This window comes from Artibeus jamaicensis, unplaced genomic scaffold (assembly GCF_021234435.1).
Source record: "Artibeus jamaicensis isolate MK-2021 breed Jamaican fruit bat unplaced genomic scaffold, CSHL_Jam_final contig_233, whole genome shotgun sequence".
In the NCBI taxonomy this organism is placed as follows: Eukaryota; Metazoa; Chordata; class Mammalia; order Chiroptera; family Phyllostomidae; genus Artibeus; species Artibeus jamaicensis.
In genome coordinates, this window is record NW_026521486.1 from 43,355,230 (window position 1) to 43,372,856 (window position 17,627).

Here is a 17,627-nt window from a genome sequence, read left to right on the forward strand (position 1 = left end):
CTGCGCTTATTTTTTTTTTTAGTTACTCTTTTAAAGTGGCAGAGGCAAAAAAAAAGTTGTGACTTTGCTGGTAGGCTAGTTTGGAAACACTGAGTTAAACAACAGGATTTAAAATTCAAATTGACTCGCTGTTGGCCAATAGAGATTCTAGTTTTGAAGACAGGTCCCAAACAGCTCTAAGATAGAGCTCCTCTAGCCTTCCGGTTGTGGGGGGATTTGTGGGAGGGAGGAGAGGGGACTTCAAAGGACCTCTGTAAAGCTGTGAAATTAACCATGAATACCTAGGTTAGATTTCCGTTTTCCTATTTCATTCTGTTTGGGCTTCCTCAGGGAAGTCATCAACTGACAGTCTTTAATGGACAAATGTGCAGTCAATTACTGATTTAAATGAAACCCGAAACTATCATGCCATTATGATAAAGAAGGAGCAGCAGCTGATGCTGTTAGCCAGGTGGGGTCCTTTTTGAAACAGCAGTAGCCAAGGCCACAGAATCCTCCCGACTACAAACCATAGCAACACTTCCCAGTATTAAATGCCAGCCATTGTAAGAGTGCTTCCTATAACCCAGTCACTTATAAACACTGTTACATTTTCAACAGATACTGTCCTTTATTGCTATTGTAACTTTTTTAGTGGTGAAGCCGTTAAAAGCTTCCAACTAATGTTCAATCTGAATGCAACAGCCTATGTCGTCTGCTCTGAAGGGCATTGTTATTGTCAGGGGTGAACTGACAGGATGGAGAGCAAGGACCCCTGTGAGCACCTTTTTGTTTCAGCCTTTTTGTGGAATATTCATTGCTTGCAGATCACACTTGAAGGGAGGTTGGGAAAGGAAGCCCACAAATTCACAGGACTTCTTTTCCCACGCCCCATCCTGGTCTAGCTCCACCGTCGTCTCCTTAGAGAGGCAATCCCAAGTATCACCCCCTCCTCTTGTTGCTATGTATTAATATCTTCGAAGCCCTTAGCTTTGCTTGATGTCTGTCGTTCATGTTTGCCGTCTCTCCCCTCTGCTAGAAGGTGGGAACTTTGAAGATTCACTCCTGTATTCTCAGCACCCAAAATCATGCCAGGCATGTAGCATACAAGTTCAATGAACATGAGTTCCACGAAGGGATGATTTTTGGACATCCTTCTCAGGCCCTCACGGCTCCACCATACCTATACAAGGAACTCCATTTCTAATCTAAATCCAGACTGAACTGCAATGTTCTGTGAGAGGTAACTATGATAGAAAAACAGAAAAATGCCAAGGGCATCTGTTTGTCAAATGCCAGCCAGCTCTATTGGGTCTGGAAGAACGAGATGCACTACAAAATATAAAGCAAATGTTGGTGCTTATTCCCTGATTCTCCTGGGATCTGTATACAGTGACCTTGAGGTCTTTTCTACTCCATGCTTGTTCTTTTCATGTGCAAAGCAGACCCAGTTTCTAGTGTTAAGAGTCAGAGTTGCCCTTGGTCTCAGGCATTTGGAAGGATTTATAACTAATGGCCAGCAATCTAGGAAGAATCTATTGGAATGATTGGATGCCATTAAGTTTCTTAATAGGAAAGAGAGATAAAGGGCTCTAATGTTCGCTGAATGACATCTTGCTGAGTTTGGGGGCAGTCGGCACATATGATGTTAAGTAGGGCGACAGTTTCCATCTTCGGTAAGGGCACAGTCTAAGACAGCAGTCTGGCTGTTCTGAACATTAGTGGTTCTGACCATGTAAAAGATAGGTAACCAAGAAGTGCAAATAACACCTGTACGTAGGATGTAATTTCTAATTAAATGGCTTTTAAATTTTGTTTAAAAATCACAAAATCATACATTTTTAGAGTTGCCCACCACCTACCTCTTGTCCAGATAAAGAAATGAAATCCAGAGGAATAATCATAAAAATTCTTCATGCTTGTTTCCAAATTTGTTACCACTGACAGTTTATGTAAAATGCTTTTTCTTTCTGGTTAATTTTAAACATTTCTCTTGTATTTCAGGTTGGGCCCTCTGCCCTGTGGGTCACCAACCATTTGCAAACTCTAGCTGCCATTATCTGCGTCTGTCCCACCCCCAGGGAAGGGCCACAAACAGGTATCAGCTCTTCCAGGAGTTAACAGGCATTACGGTGTTTTATAATAGGTTGCAGTTTCTCTAGGTCTCCAATTACTTTCTTTCCCCTTTGATTATATTTAAAGCAATGTGATTAGAGAGTACTGGTTCTTTCACGCAATCCTCTTTAGATTTACTACCTCAGTCCTCCCAGTCAATGTCCCCTCCCCCTGACTCCAACCTCCTTTGTGAGGGAGGCAAACCTTCCCTTCAAAGTACCCGGATGCATTGGTTTTGGAGGTAGGAGACCTAAATGTCTATTTTCTGTCAATTACTAGCTCTGTGACACCTGGATAAATTACTTCTCAAAAGGTATTAGGGTTGTGTTGTTTTGCTTTTCATTTCCAAAAAATGAAACAGGCCAGCTCAATAGTTAGTACATGAGGAGGAAACACAACCCGTATCTCAACTAAAATAGTAATCTTAACACAGAAACATGAAAGTGAAACTGCTCTGTGGAAGCTCTGGGTCGGTTTCTCCCAGACACGCCCACAGCTACCTCCTCCACCCACCTGCCATTCCTGCAAGCTGGCCCCCAGGCTCTTCCACCTGAAACCAGACGCTGCCAGAGGCTCTGCCTGTTCTATTATTTTCTGAGTCTCTGAACACTCAGCAGCTGGTTATGACACTAATATCAGATGGTGTTCACAGCTGTGCTAAGCGGAGGCTGCAGCCCAAGCCGGTGGGAGAAGAGGGAGCAGGTCTCTTCCTTTGACTCGCGTTCGGGGTTACAACTTCCAGTAACAATTGGCAACCGTCTTTGCCTGCCCCACTCCTCTGCCCCAACTATTGTGATATAACCCTTCCCAGCCCGGGAGAGGTTTGTTACTTTTCATGGATGGATACTTAAACTAGCCTTCAAGCATCTTGACCTTGAGTTCTTCAACACTTTCAACTCCTGTAGAGATCTGTGGCTTAACATAAACATTCTAAGACTATAGTACTGAAAAACTGTCAAAATGGTAAGAAATGAAGAATAAATCTTCCAATAAACATTGACAGATCTACACATAAAAAGATATCCAAGAGTTATTAAGATATAAAATATATAGTATGATTATGTTGTTATAATAATGTATAGTCTACTATACGCAGAAAAACTATTTAGAGGAATATATAGTAAAGTATTAGTATGCTTTCTAGGGGCAGGTAGATTACAGGAAACCATTACTTTTTATTTTTAAATGTATTTTCACATCATGTATAACCTTTTTCTTTTCATAATGACCATAGAAGACTTTTGTAAAGAGCCCTGGCTGGTGTGGTTCTATGAACTGAGTGCCCGCCTGCGTACCACAAGGTGGCCGGTTCGATTACCATTCTAGGGCACACGCCTGGGTTGCAGGCCAGGTCCCCAGTAGAGGGCACAAGAGAGGCAACTACCCATTGATGCTTCTCTCCCTCTCTTTCTCCCTTCTTTTCCCTCTCTAAAAATAAATAAATAAAATCTTTATAAAAAAAGACACTTGTAAATAGGTTAAGAAACAATAAATAATATACTGCAATATATTTTATTATTACAAGGAAGAAAAATTTGGAAGCAGAAAGTGACGTTCCTGACTTAAGTATTAGTTAATATGAGAAGATACATACACACATAATTCCTCTGCCTGCGCTCTTCCTCCCTGTTTCAAACGTCAAGAGTGAAACCTCTGCCACCTTTATTTACAGCACTTGAGAAGGGGGTGTCACCAGTCTCGAGTCTCCATGGAGTGGGACCTAACAAAGCAGGGGCTATCCCAGCTGATCCTCACGTACCCACCCACCCGCTGATTCATTAAGAGATCGTTGGGTGGAGTCGAAAGGCATTTGTTGGAGGACAGCATTATTAGACCTAGACCCTCCCCTTAACTTAGGGACTTCCTATTCTAAATTTCATACTCTATTTATTTTCCCAAATACCTAACAAATCATGAAATACTGTGATTATCCTACAGTTGAGGTGTGGCTAAAATTCTAATATAGGAATAATGGGACGTGTCAATCAAAAGATTCTGGTTAGGAGATGAGGCTCAAGGAAAGGGTGGGGACGGGGGTGTGTGTGTCATTTAAGCTGGAACCCTTAGGGATCAAAAGTAGGTGATCAGGGTAATTAACGGAGTTGGGATAGGGAACAGGGTCTAGTCCCAGCCGAGCCAATAAAAGTTGTTTTTTTTTTTAGGTCTCTTTTTAAAAAAAATTATTAATTTATCTTTAGAGGGGAAGGGAAGAAGAGAGGGAGAGAAATATCAATGTATGGTTGCCTTTTGTGTGTTCCCTGCTGGGAACTGGTCTGCAACCCAGGCATGTGCCCTGACTGGGAATCAAACCATGGTTGCGTGGTTCCCAGGCCTGAGCTCAATCCATTGAGCCACACCAGCCAGGGAGAGCCAATAAAAGTTTGATGACCAAAAGAGTGAGCAGCTCCTAGTGAACCCACGGTAAAGAGATGGGAGGACAAGGAGGTAGGAGGAAGGGGCCCAACGGCAGGCTGCACCGGGCTGTGAATGCTGCACAGGCCAGGACCTCTAAGCTATTCCAGGGGCTGTGAGGAGCCAGAGAAGTTTAGGCAAAGAAAAGTGATGCCCTTACAGCTCTGCCTGGGAGGGTGGGCGGAACAGTGCAGAGCAGCAGGTGGGAAGAGCCCAGAAGCTGCTTCCATTGTCAAGGGCAGAAAAGACAAGACGTGTGTCAGAGGGCGAGTAAACCGGACTTGCGGAAGCCCGTGTGAACCGGCCGGGGGTGGAGGGGTTGGCCAACGGGGCGCCCACATCCCTGAATGAGTCAGCATTCCCACAGTGTCCCTGAAAGACGACCAGCAGTTCCGCCCTAAGGGGAGCGTTCACTAGAAACCTTGTTTCTCCACCACCTTCGGAAGACAAACTCAAGGTAACCTGAAGGACTTACCAAAGTTTATCTTCTGGTTGATATTTAAAATCAGTACTTAAAACACAGTTTTTACATCCTCTAGTGTTAAAAGAAACAGGTGCATGATTTTCAGGTTGGAAGATAATCTTCGTAGAATAACTACCACAGGGAAATGGAAATGGTATGGGAAAGTGAGTGTGTTAAGTAGGAGTCTACAGTCTAGCCATTAGTGTTTTATATAAAACATTAAATAACAAATATTGCTCTGTCTTCCATTTTTAAATCATGCAATACTTGCTGCTTTACTTCATGAGCTAAGTGCTCAGAGCTATTTTGCTCACCTGGGTATTTGCTTATGCTTCTTAAATTCTCCACAAGGGAAAATCTGAGCCAACAAAGGCATGCCAGCTTTTAACACTGTTTCTGGGCTGTAACTAATCAAGGTGTTCTTTGAGAGGTGTCAGCGAAGAATTATTTCAGGCAGCCAAAAGCCTCTTGCCCAAAAGGAAAAGGTCAGCAAAGCTTTCCATGACATTTCTTTATCTTATCTGAGATCCCTGCAACCGAAGCAATGTAAAAGAGGTGATTTTGTTGTGGAGACTGGTTTAAAAGCTTTAATTAGATTGTGTCAGGGCCAGGATTTGGAATTCAAATTGTTCTTTTGGTCTTGAGTCACCTACTTCTAGATAAGTAACAGTCTTCTGATACTAGTCTTAATATTTCCTTATTCCTTTATGCTTGCAGCTTTAGTCTCTTCCACATTGTGTTTGTTTGCACTGAATTATAGAAGGGCTCAGAGGTGGGATCCTGTCTGTTCTGTTCTGTGCTACATCCCAGGTGCGGAGGAGACACGCAGGCCTGGTGCATTAGGCACTTGGCCTGGTACACAGTGGATTCTGGGTAAACATCTGTCGGGTGGTGAGCACTGCTCTGTTCCCACTCGATCTGCCACAGAACCTGGCTCAGACCTTGCAGAAACCAAGCACTCTTATTTACGTCATAATTACCAGTCCATCGATTCTGGGTTTTTTCTTCATTTTTATTTGGATCTTTAAAAAAGTGAGTCAACTAATTTGATATTCGATGTTCCAGTTTTAATTAAAACAATCTCAACAGATTTGTCATTTAGGTCACTTGTCATTTTTGGCTGATAAGATCTGATACGAACTCGAATTAATTGGTTAACTTGAACTCTCTTTAGAAAGCTCACATTTCTAAATTATGTTCTCGACCCACCTCCACACCAGTATCTTCCTTCCTCCTCTAGTCCTGGTCAGTCAGAAACTGACCATCACAGATGTTTCTTTCACGAGAGGAACCCTCTTTCTTGTCCACCCTCGTTCAGTCACCTATCAGATCTTTGCGCCCTTCAACTTTTCGCTGTTGATGCAGAATCCCTGCTCCCTACCCCGGTGACTGCAACCGCCCGCTTCCCCACCCTGGGAAGCCTAATGCATCTCCTCCTCCGGTCTCCGTATCTCTACGTTCTTTCTCCTTCACTTGACCCCCACCGGTCTGAACATGCAATCTCCCATCACCTCTGCAGGATAAAACTAAGGTTCTTTGCAGTGAAGGCCCCTATCCATCTCTCATCTTCATCTCCGTCACTTGTCATACCTCACTTTTGGCTCTGGAATGGGTGGTTTCCTACCATACTATGCTGTTCCATGACCACTTGGCCTTATTCAGTTGTTTCATCTACTTGAAGCTGTCTAGCCACTCACTTTAATTTGCCTGGCTAACTCCTACTTCAAAACTTACTTCAGGCCCTGGCTGGTGTAGCTCAGTGGATTGAGCGCGGGCCTGCGAACCAGAGGATCACTGTTCAATTCCCAGTCAGGGCACATGCCTGGGTTGCAGGCCAGTTCTCACCAGGGGACCCACGAGAGGCAACCATGCATTGATACTTCTTCTCTGCTTCCCTTCCCCTCTAAAGATAAATAAATAAAATCTTAAAAAAAGAACTTGCTTCAGGTGGGTCCAGGACATGTCTCCTGAAGCCCTAGAAGAAGGGCTTCTCCGCTGCACTTGCGCTGTGCCAGGGCCCTCCATCCGGGACTCGCATCTCACTCAGGCTGGTCCTTCCACAGAAATGACTGCTTAGTTTCTTTTTCAACCAGAAAGGCTACTAACTGGAGTGAATGGGATTCTCTTCCCATGTGCACATAACTTTGGGATAACCCAAGGGCTCGACCCTTAAACTCAGCAGCTGTACCAAGAAGGATGGGCTACACTCATCTATTTCGGTTAATGCAAGTGTATAGAAGAGATACGTTTTCAAGAAATGGACCTTCTTGTGTTTCTAGCTCGTTCAGGGAGCTTTCCCGGAGGACCCCGCTGTCCTTCTGCAAAGCCGTCCTGAAGAGTTCAGTCCCCAGCTCTTCTGGGCAAAAACCGTGCCGCGGGGTGGCGGGCTGACAGCCCACAACCAACACGACACCCCTTCCTGAGCACTCAGCTCCTGATTTTGGTACATTCACCGCTTCTCCAGACTGGCTGCTTCTTGAGAGCAGTAACCGCCCCCTTCTCTTAGTCACAGTCCTGTGCATAATACAGATGACTTGATGAAGCAGGCTCTGGCAAACTACGGTTAATTTTGATAAGGTGCAGAGGCCAAGACCACAGGAGTGGACTCTTTCCTGGTCAGTTACATACGTTCCACACTCTGAAGTGGCTGTAACAGTTTCATATGCAAGACTGTCTGATCCAACACCTGTTTAACCACTATAATCCAAACCTTTGAGGCACAACCAAGTCCTTAAGCCCGTTGTAGACCACACTGAAGACTGATTTTCAAGGCAAACATTAATGTAAAGTGATAGGAGATGTATAACATCAGCCACAGAGTATGTGGGAGAGTGACATTGGAAGTTAGGTTAGTCAGAGACAAAACAGAATCTCTAGGCAGTTGAGGGAAGTGGCTGGTATAGAGAGGGAGGAAAGCGAGGGTTTTCCAAGGAACACCTGGGTGTGCTTTCTCTGACAATGGTCATGGTGAAGTTCTTTGTCTGAGTGGATCTGGAGAACATTCTTTGCACCCTTCGGGGAAAGAAAGCAGTGTTGCAGGCCATTCCATTGAGCACCTGGTGAAGGGCCTTTCGAATGTCAAGGCACATTCAGTGACTTAATGGCAATGGTGCAATCAGCACAGAATGATGAGTCAAGTATGTATTAGAATTGTGTGTCTTTCTGGACATATAGTGTGCTTCGGTGTTATATTAAGAACACAATAACACCAGATGAACCTCCCTTATTATTATTATTATAGCAGATATAAATTTATGAAGTACTTGTATTCTAGGCATTGTGCTAAATCCTGTATGTATTTTGTTCTCTGGGACAACAGAGTGGTACAGCTGGAACGAGCTGGGTCCCCCCCACCCCCACCCCTGGGGACCCTCAGACAGATGAGATCCTGAATTTTAAAGAAGCTCATTGAACCACTTCAATTTCTATAGATACAAAAACATTTTCTTGTTCAACACAACAAAACCAGCCTGTATGTGAGGATCATCTGTATACAACAGTTGCTCTGTCGTCCACTAAGTCATTACCAGTGTCGGGGTGTACTCAGCTCCTACTCCAACATGGGCATCACTCTAGGGAGGGTTTAGCAGCCCAACCATCACCCCCTCAACTTAAAGGCGTATTATGCTGGACAAAGGGCCAATCATGAGAACGGTTCCGTTTACAGTTTGTGAGCAACCCACTCTACCGAGCTCACCTCACATGACGTCCTGAAGGCAAGAGGCACCGAAGTAATGCAGCCATTAATAAACTTGTCAGACAAAATGGATTACAGTTCAACTCCCTGAACCATAATACATTATGATTTCTTTTTCTTTTTTTACTGTGGTCCTTCAGTGCAGTTGCAGCAAATGAAAAACGAAGAGAATAGAATTAATAATCTGTCTGGCAGCATTTGTGAGCAATTTTAATGGTCACTATGTCCCCTAACAAAAATTTCTTGCAGATGAGCTCAAGCAACAGTAGGCTCACGGTATGTCATATAGGCTCATGCAGACAATCTGCTTCCTACTGAAGGGGAAACATTTTTATGTAACACACACCCTAGTTCAAATCTAAGACTGCCAACTGTGTTGTTGATTACATAATAGACCCAAACCACATTTCCATTATTAACCACTTCTGACATTTTTAGTTTCTCTGTCAATAGATTCTGACAAGAGTCCAGAAAGCTCTGAAATGTTTTCTCTACCTTTTGGAAAAGTAGGTTTGGGATGGGGGAGCAATTTCACAAAGACTAAAAATATCATTAGAAAACAGTTTTAGGACATACCGTATTTTCAGGTTCTGAAGAGTAAAAAGTTTTTGAAAGAATCCAAAGATAGATATGGTTAGACAACATCTTCAAATGGAGCCACCACCCAAAAGATGAAAGAGGAGGGCAAATTCCTACACAAGCAACAGTTATGACCATCTTGTCTTTCCAAACCTCTTCGAAATGACTTTCTCAAACATTCAAGAGTCTAAATCCCTAAGAATACTTTTCATGAAGTGCAGCCTTCTCCCCCACCCCAATTAAAATCTACAAAATAAAATGCTAGTCACTCTGTTTCTTATGCCTAATTAAAATTGTTCTTAGGGAGAATAAACATCACGATCACATACATAAATATGTGGGAACCTTGAACACCTATGGTAGGAACACCTAGGCATTATTATGCTGATGCTATGTGACAATAAATTTAATTTGTAGCAGAATTATAAGGGGAAAAAACAATTCCAGATGACTGCTCACCTTCTGTGCATGGTGAGGAAAATATTTCTGCCACCATCACTGGTGCCATTATGAGGAGAAATTAGGAGAAAACGAGCTGGCGTCCCTGCCCTGTTACTCCAAGAAGCCCGCCAGCAGGTACGGCAGCTGGACCCTCCCTGGCTGGGCTCCTGGTGGTGATTCTCCTTTGCAGTGGGTGAGGAATGGACAGTAAATTGACAGAACAGCTGGGGAATGAATGGGCATTTACAGTTCTGTTTTCTTCCAGATGGTTTCACATTTTACATATTCTTAAAGGGGAAACGAATCCCCATACAGGGGCTACTTAAACCAAGGTACTCCATAGGTATGATTTTTAAAAGTTATTTCTTTCTTTTTTTTTGCTCTTTTGCACTTCTAGCTACCAGGGACCCACATTTTAGACTGGAATGTATTCTGAGGGCAGATGGGGAAAGAGGGCCAAGTTTCAGATGTCTCTTTTCTCTATTTCTTTCCTTTGCCGTAAGGCTTTCTCTATGGCGCTTTCAGTCTTAGGTTTCCAAGCCTCCTAATGCAAAACAGGCTACGAAGAGCAATGAATGTAACAAACCACATGTTGCTTTGCTTTGCCCCCCCTTTTTTTTTTAAGGACAAGGAAAAATTCCAGCTTACAAGGAGTATGCAAACTTAGCCATTAAATGGAATTAAAGATGTTGTAAAGGTTTCTTACGGTTATCTTGTAATATTCTAAAATATGAACAGAAACATATATGATAGACGCTGATTTAACTTAAAAGAGAAGAGGTTAAGACCATGGATAATCATTTACATAATTCATTTTGACTTACAAGGCAATCTGAATATTTTCACCTAGGCCAAAGATAAGAAACACAATCAAAAATTAACTTTAAGGATTTTGTTGTGGAATCGACAATAGTGCATTGTGAACCCTGGATTAACAACCTGTATCTGGGCTCCCACAGACTTGCATAAATTATTCAAAAATTTTATGGCTCAATTCAGCTGTCAAAGAGAAGAGTCTTTAGACAATGCTTCACACCTGTTCCTTATCCAGTAAAGTCTGGGGCTTAGTGACCCCCACCGGGGATGAGCATGTCCAGACTTCCCTCACACTCATTTTACACCAGGGGATAGATTCTTTGGAGTGCTGGGTAATAAAGAAATTAAGACACACTAAAATCCCTGGAATTTTCCCAAAATAGACGATCACAACGCAGATCTTACAGAACCATCACTAGAGATGTTCTATTTCGAGCTCTTCAGTGTAACCCATACACACAGAACAATTAAGAGCCTCTGGCTTCAACATATGTTCTAAGGAAAGCGCTATACAACCAAAAAATTTAAAAAGTAACAGAAATTATGCAAGCTACTTTTCTTCTGGGTCTTGTAGTCATAGGCAATGGGAATGAGGGCGATAGGAACTCCATTTTATTGTTGTATTATTACTGTTTTCTTCACCCCAAATCCACATACATCAGCCCTGGCTGGGTAGCTCAGTTGATTAGAGCACCGTCCAGATACACCAAGGCTGCAGGTTTGATTTCCAGTCAGGGCACAGACTCCAAGTAACCAGCCCTGGCGGTGTGGCTCAGTGGACTGAGTGTCAGCCTATGAACCAAAGGGTTGCTGGTTTGATCCCCAGTCAGGGCATATGTCTGGGTTGCAGGCCAGCTCCTGGGCTGGGAACAGGGACATGCGAGAGGCAACTGGTCAATTAACATGTCCCTCCATCTCTTTCTCCCCTCTTCCTGTCTCTCTAAAACATAAAATCTTTTTTTTTTTTTTAAAGCAACCAATAGTCCTGGCTGGTGTGGCTCAGTAGATTGAGTACTGGCCTGTGAACCAAAGGGTCACCAGTTTGAATCCTAGTTGGGGCACGTGCCTGGGTTGCAGACCAGGTCGCCATTGGGGGCACGTGGGAGGCAGCCACACATTGATATTTCTCTCCCACTCTTTCTCCCTCCCTCCCTCCCCCTCTGTCTAAAAATAAATAAATAAAATCTTTTTTTAAAAAAGCAACCAATAAATTCATAAATAAGTGAAACAACAAAGTGATGTTTTTCTCCCTTCCTCTGTCTCTCTCTCTCTCTGAAATCAATCTTTAAAATTTTTTAAAAAATCAAGACACATCAGAGTATCCCCAGCTGCTGGGGTAATTCTCGGCTGTGGGAATCTCTGATTTATCCTCACACCTTAATTCAACTCAATAAATGGGTGAAGACGAGGTCAAATGTGAGATTTCTACAATGTCCACAAATTTGACCCTTCCAGCATCAATCTGAGTATCATTCAAAAGGCGGTTCCAATATTTAATCACGTGACAAAAGGGATCTTGGCAAAAAGAAGCTTAGACAAACATCTATTTTAACTTTGAGTCTGTTGCAAAAACAAAAACACACTTCTTCACGAAAATCATACACGGATCTTAAAAGTTCTACGTAACAATCACACTAAAGTGTCAATTCTCCTGACTGTTCATTGAAAAGGGAAATGAGATGTGAAGGCAAGTGGGGTCCCACGGAAGTAGGAGGGTATTTCAAAAGTAGGGGATGGGAACAGTCGGAGGCAGATTCTGCCAAGGAGCCCGAGTCAGCTCAGAGGCGCCCCTCCTGGGCAGGCACCCTGGGCAGTGGCGCCAGGCGAGGAGTCCTTGTCCAGGGAACGCTGGCGAGCGCAGCACAGGGCCGCTGCTCAGTTAGAATTCTAGTGTCTTGAAGGAGGATATTCTGGTGGGCGACAAAGGGGCACCTGCCTCCAAAAAGAGCACACTTAGTGGGCAGAGAATCTGAATGGAATGAGACTCACTCAGAAACGGGCTCCACAGATGGGTTGCTTCTCTCTTTTGGAGGCACCCAAGTGTGGCAGGGACATGAGGGAGCTTTCTGATGCACACCTGGCTGTATTGAAAATACCGAAAGGGGTCTGTATTAGGACCAAGAGAAGTCAGTAAGAGAAGCCAAACTAGTTTAAGGAGACAAAGGGTGGGGAGGGATAATGTACTGGAAAAATGAGAGCCGTCTCAGGCAACGCAGGGCAGGAATGTAGCTGAGCTTCGGAAAGTGACTTCGATTCAGACCAGGAAGCCCTCAGAAGTCCAGGCAGCATTCCCCTCTGCTTCCGTTTCAGCTTCCTTCTGGCTAACACTCAACACTTGTCTCCTTGCAGACAGGACTTTGTAGCTCCTCAGTCCGTGACATTGCAAAAACAGCCACCTCTCTCCCAGTCTGGTGGTTAGAACCTAACAGGACTGCCGGTGGGCCACCCCTTCACCATGTTTCTGTGAAGATAGATGGATTTGGAGTTGGGCTGTGTGTGTTTCATGGGCTGCAGGCCAGTAATTCCCAGGGAAGATGGAATTGTTCTGTCCTTCACAGATACTCCAAAAATGTCTTTTGAATAGATTTTCAAAATTCAGTTTCTAGAATGGGGCAAGAGTATTTGCTATTAGATGTAGATGGAAATTAGGTTTTCTATATTAATGGTAATCAAAAGCAATTACTGCTGCCCTGGCTGGTGCAGCTCAGTGGATTGCGCACCAGCCTGCAAACCAAGGGGTTGTTGCTGGTTCAATTCCCAGTCAGGGCTCATGCCTAGGTTGTGGGCCAGGTTCCCAGTAGGGGGCGCATGAGAGGCAACCACACACTGATGTTTCTCTCCCTCTCTTTCTCTCTCCCTTCCCGTCTCTCTAAAAATAAACAAAATCTTAAAAATAAATAAAATAACTTGATATTAATATACTAATAAATTCTATCAAGGATTATTACAGGAAAATGTTTTTAAAAAATTTTAAAAAGCAATTACTGCTGAGCTGACTGCAATCACCTAGAAAGCCTTAAAACAAATAGATGCCTGCAGCGTAGCCCTATAGGGTTTGATTCAGTTCAGATCCAGAAATTTGCATTCCACGCCATCTCCCTAGAAAACTGTCATTTGTAACTGGATCTAGGAACCCCTGATATACAGACACCATTCACTGCAGTAACTAGTTTTCCTAAGACACTGGTACATTTCTGGAGCAGGAAAGTGGAGATAAAGTTTTACTGAGTAGTTAAGTCAATGTAAAATTCTACCTGCATACTCCAAGTCTCCAAAATTGCTCAGGAAGCAGGCATGCTGATGAATGAATTTCAGATCTCTTTCATGAAAAGTCCTGAGAGAATACGTCATTTTAGAGATCTAACTCACCTTAGTAAAGATGTCTTTCTCAAGTGAAAGCTAACTTTTTTTTATTATGTTAGGTGAAACTATTCTTTTGGTGTGGCTTGTGGTGCTGGTTTTAATCCACAACACTTTTGAAAACTATGGTTTCTGACACATGTTTATAGCATGGATTAAAAAAACATGAAATGAGAAATTTAGAAATTAAAGTCAATTCACATGTAATATTTAAGCCCATTGTCTTGGAGGCATGCAGCGGCTGACTCAGTTACGCCTCTCCTGTGCACCGCCATGCGTCCGTGAAGACGGAGGCCGGGATGCCCCCACAGGTGTCAGTGAGCCGCTGCCCCTCCGCCGCCACCTGAAGGCTGCTGGGCAGCTGTCCTGTCCTGAGTTTTGTGTGTTCGTTAGCATCCCGGCATGTGGGCACAGAGCAGGCGGATCACAGGTCACTTTGGAGGACCAGTGGTATTTACTGAAATACAAAAGCAGGGCAAGTTGTGTAGACAACGTAAGAAAACGACAGATCATGTGGCCCTTACAGACATAAGCTGGGAAGGTGTTGGAACCCTTTTGAACTAAACAGACTCTAATTTACCAGGATGGTAATGCCTTGGCAGAGGAAAGAAAAAGTTTCCCCTATCCCACAACTTGCTCTTTGCCTCAAAGAGTGACAACTGATAACTGATAATCAGTTCACAGTCGTATCGCTTGCTCTTCTCTGCTACAGTGTTTTTCCTTTCTTCCTGCACCAGCTCTATTGCTTTTCTCTGGCTCAGACTTCTGATTTGTTTTATGGCATGGAAGAACTTTTCTTGAGCTATTTTCGTTTCAGTATAAGGAAGAATCCTTCTGGTGGAACGAACCTCTAATCCCCATCACACCATCAGTGAAGGCTGCGTCAGAGCGGGCAGCAGAGCCTGCAAGAGGTTGATGGATGTTTCCAAAGCCCGCACATCTGTGCTGACTGAGTGCGGAGAAGGAGAAGATGGCTGTGACCGGTCGCAGCAACGACGATGCATGAACTTCGAATCACAGCATCGGCAGTGTGGACTTTCCTCAGGTACATGCACAGCTGAGGACACTCAGTCAGATGCACCGAAGACTCCTGTTTCTGCTGACTTTTATCAGGACGAGAAATGCAATTATGTTCGTCTCATTTGAATGAATCCACCAATTTGTCACTTGGGGGATTTACAAAAGTTAATTGTATAAATAAACAAAAGTGAAAATATGTTTTGATAATTGAATGCACCACTTTCACGTTTTTAAACAAAGATTTTACTTATTTTCAGAGAAGGGGGAAGGGAGGGAGAGAAGGAGAGAAACCTCGGTGTGAGAAATGTGGAATGGTTGCTTCTCACATGCCCCTAATCGGGGACCTGGCTCGCAACCCAGGCACGTGCCCCTCTGGCAATTGAACCAGCGACCTTTCGGTTTGTGGGATGATGCCTACCCCACTGAGGCACACCAGTCAGGGCCACTTTTGCATTTTTAAAAAGGCATGAAAAAGATAATCTTTTAAAAAAAATAATGGTGATAGGAGAAATGGAAAGTATGGAGACCGTGGCTCTGAGGAGGAGGGAGGGAACAGGAAAAGGACAGGGTGTGGAAGGCTGGCCCTGGACTGTGTGTGTATAAAGGATCCTCCATGCTCTACTGCTTAAGGGCACTATGAACTTCATTATATGGCAATAATCTTAGCACAACATACTTTCCTGTTAGAATATCCTGTACCATTACCTTGAACGGTTTTTGGCTGAAAATTAAAGTATGCCTGAACATTATGTGTAATGTAACTCCCACAAATGAGCTACTGTTTGGAAAAAGAAAAAAAAGGCAAATGGTAATAAATCTGTAAATCTCTGCTGCAGTTTTCAGTATAACCTTTATTGGTCTGGGCTCAACAGTTGTAGACAGAGGTATACAACATATACCAAATTAGAAGTGTTACAATCCATCAACGGAATTCATTGAAAGAACTGTCGCGTAAAGAATTTTATTCTTTAGAGCTTTGTTTATTTATTATTTAGAGAGGTATTCTAAATGGCTTTATTTGTTTATATGTTTGTTAAAGGAAAAACAATAGGGAGAGAAATCTGCTTTGGGTCACACACATAGGAAATATCTCTGAATTGTCTGGCGTCAAACACAGATGGGCAGAGAGGCACCCAACTTGAAGGGAAGGGGGTGATGCAGAGCTGGAGGGGGGTACCCTCCCTGGGTCCCCAGTGGGCCAAGTCTCGGGTGGAGGGGGAGGGCAGGGCTGGCCACTGTAGTTCAGCTGCTTAGCTGCTGGGGGACCTTGACCCCTTTGGGCCTCAGATTTTCACCCACAAAATGGGAGATGACCAGTAAGGTCTTTTGGCTGTGAAGTCCTATAACGCTGATTTCTTCAGTCCAGAACACCTACAAACAGGGGCCACTTCAAACCAAAGGCTATTTTAGCACTTGTTGCTGCACCACGGAGCAGTGGAGCACAAAGTAAGTGCATCTACTCCCTTCGAGAGCAGCGGCGGACTGGACTGCCAGCGGGGCCCAGGCCCTGCTCACACCAGAGGACCAAGCTCCACTCTGGGCCCGAAGGCCTGAGCGCTCCCACGAACCTCGTGGCTTTGGTCTTTAGACAGTATAAAACGTCAAATGAAATTTCCCAGGCACGTACCCGAGACTCCCCCACCTCATCTGCAGCTCCTTATTCTGAAGTGGAAAATTCTATTTCGGGAAACCATCTAGAGATACATTTAGGCTAGCATGAACGAAAAGTTGGAAAGGAAACTCAAACATAAAACATGGAAACTCTTAAAGAACTGTTGGAAAAGGAGAATGAAATTCTTCCTTTAAAGCACAGTCCTTTAAAAAAAACTTCTAAAGGACTTAAAAAGAATGTTCTGATAACACCTGTCACTTCCCTCCCGTATTCTGTTCACCTGTTAATCATCTGCTTCATGCCCGTGGTCTCTGCTGGGCTGGAAGATTGTGAGGGTGGAGAACAAGGCCGCCTTGCTCGGCGCTGCACCCGAGAACTGGGCTTACACCGTCATTTAGTAAGCCCTGCAAGGACTGCAGGACTGCGGTTAATATCGTGAGACTATCCAAGATGTGGATCACTCGGAATATTAACATGTCAATCTAACATGACCACTACTTATTCTATTTTTCTACTTCCTTTTCTGCCAGTGACCTTTCCTAAGAAATGACTGATGCCATTTCTTCTGAAAGATAATCGAGGTCGTTTTCAGTCAAAAATCCTCACATTTTCTTGAAAAAGCCTTTGCGTTCCGTTTGGATTTTATTCCTGGTATAATTAATCTCTCTTAATCTCTTTTTATAAGTAAATAAATGATTCCCCCAGATTGATACTACTTTCCCTCAAATCTTTATTGAGATGGACAACTGGAACATTTTAATGTTTATACAAAAAAAATCTTATTTGCATGCCTAACAACACCACTTACCTAAGGCAGTAACCTGCTCCACACTCACCTGCTCCAATAAAAATTTGTGTGATAAAAATGCCAAGGCTGGCTTATCTTAAAGCATTCTTCCTAGTTCAAAGGGTCAGTTTCACACCAGGGTCCCAAGTGTTATCAGCAGGCCCTTCAGAGCTCTGCAGTAGTAAAACAAAGGGCTCTTCCCGCTGGCGTGACAATGGTCTGACCCCCAGGCACTTCAAAAGGAGCAAGCGCCCACAGAGGGTGCCCCGAGGCTGCCCCTCCTGAGATGTGTACACACAGCGCATCTGACAACAAAGGCCAGCGGGACAGTCAAGGGCACTGCACC

General features: G+C 43.8%; 1 protein-coding gene across 2 annotated transcripts in view; it reads right to left on the bottom strand.

Moving 5' to 3' along the window:
• The window catches only part of PRICKLE1 (prickle planar cell polarity protein 1), a 100,439-nt gene that overhangs the window by 20,671 nt on the left and 62,141 nt on the right, over positions 1-17,627 (bottom strand). The gene's annotated exons all lie outside the window — the stretch shown is intronic.